Here is a 1,864-nt window from a genome sequence, read left to right as displayed (position 1 = left end):
CTAAATGAAAGATTAGGCAAAGAATAATTTTTCCCCTAAAATTGAAAAAATGGTAAGCCTATAGCCCATGAAAATATCATTTTTCCGACGAAAAATAAAGTGCCTCTAAATCGCTGGTTCTCCGCTTATGTCAGTCCCAGGGCATGCGCAGCGGCCGTTTAACGCGATATATGAACGATTAGGCAAAGAAGAATTTTTCCCCTAAAATTGAAAAAATGTATAGCCCATAAAAATATCATTTTTCCGACGAAAAATAAAGTGCCGCTAAGGCGCTGGTTCTCCGCATAAATCAGTCCCAGGGCATGCGCAGAGGCCGTTTAACGCGATATATGAACGATTAGGCAAGGAATAATTTTTCCCCTAAAATTGAAAAAACAGTAAGCCTATAGCCCATGAAAATATCATTTTTCCGACGAAAAATAAAGTGCCTCTAAATCGCTGGTTCTCCGCTTATGTCAGTCCCAGGGCATGCGCAGCGGCCGTTTAACGCGATATATGAACGATTAGGCAAAGAAGAATTTTTCCCCTAAAATTGAAAAAAATGTATAGCCCATAAAAATATCATTTTTCCGACGAAAAATAAAGTGCCTCTAAGGCGCTGGTTCTCCGCATAAATCAGTCCCAGGGCATGCGCAGAGGCCGTTTAACGCAATATATGAACGATAAGGCAAAGAATAATTTTTCCCCTAAAATTGAAAAAATGGTAAGCCTATAGCCCATGAAAATATCATTTTTCCGACGAAAAATAAAGTGCCTCTAAGGCGCTGGTTCTCCGCATAAATCAGTCCACGGGCATGCGCAGATGCCGTTTAAGGCGCTAAATGAAAGATTAGGCAAAGAATAATTTTTCCCCTAAAATTGAAAAAATGGTGAGCCTATAGCCCATGAAAATATCATTTTTCTGACGAAAAATAAAGTGCCTCTAAATCGCTGGTTCTCCGCATAAATCAGTCCCAGGGCATGCGCAGAGGCCGTTTAACGCGATATATGAACGATTAGGCAAGGAATAATTTTTCCCCTAAAATTGAAAAAACAGTAAGCCTATAGCCCATGAAAATATCATTTTTCCGACGAAAAATAAAGTGCCTCTAAGGCGCTGGTTCTCCGCTTATATCAGTCCCAGGGCACGCGCAGAGGCCGTTTAACGCGATATATGAACGATTAGGCAAAGAATAATTTTTCCCCTAAAATTGAAGAAATGGTAAGCCTATAGCCCATGAAAATATCATTTTTCCGACGAAAAATAAAGTGCCTCTAAATCGCTGGTTCTCCGCTTATATCAGTCCCAGGGCACGCGCAGAGGCCGTTTAACGCGATATATGAACGATTAGGCCAAGAATAATTTTTCCCCTAAAATTGAAAAAACGGTAAGCCTATAGCCCATGAAAATATAATTTTTCCGACAAAAAATAAAGTGCCTCTAAATCGCTAGTTCTCCGCTTATGTCAGTCCGAGGGCACGCGCAGAGGCCGTTTAACGCGATATATGAACGATTAGGCCAAGAATAATTTTTCCCCTAAAATTGAAAAAACGGTAAGCCTATAGCCCATGAAAATATAATTTTTCCGACAAAAAATAAAGTGCCTCTAAATCGCTAGTTCTCCGCTTATGTCAGTCCGAGGGCATGCGCAGCGGCCGTTTAACGCGATATATGAACGATTAGGCAAGGAATAATTTTTCCCCTAAAATTGAAAAAACGGTAAGCCTCTATGAAAATATCATTTTTCCGACGAAAAATAAAGTGCCTCTAAGGCGCTGGTTCTCCGCATAAATCAGTCCCAGGGCATGCGCAGAGGCCGTTTAACGCGATATATGAACGATTAGGCCAAGAATAATTTTTCCCCTAAAATTGAAAAAACGGTAA

The sequence above is a fragment of the Dermacentor variabilis genome, chromosome 9, assembly GCF_050947875.1.
Source record: "Dermacentor variabilis isolate Ectoservices chromosome 9, ASM5094787v1, whole genome shotgun sequence".
NCBI classification, from domain to species: domain Eukaryota; kingdom Metazoa; phylum Arthropoda; class Arachnida; order Ixodida; family Ixodidae; genus Dermacentor; species Dermacentor variabilis.
Note: the sequence above shows the minus strand (reverse complement) of the source record.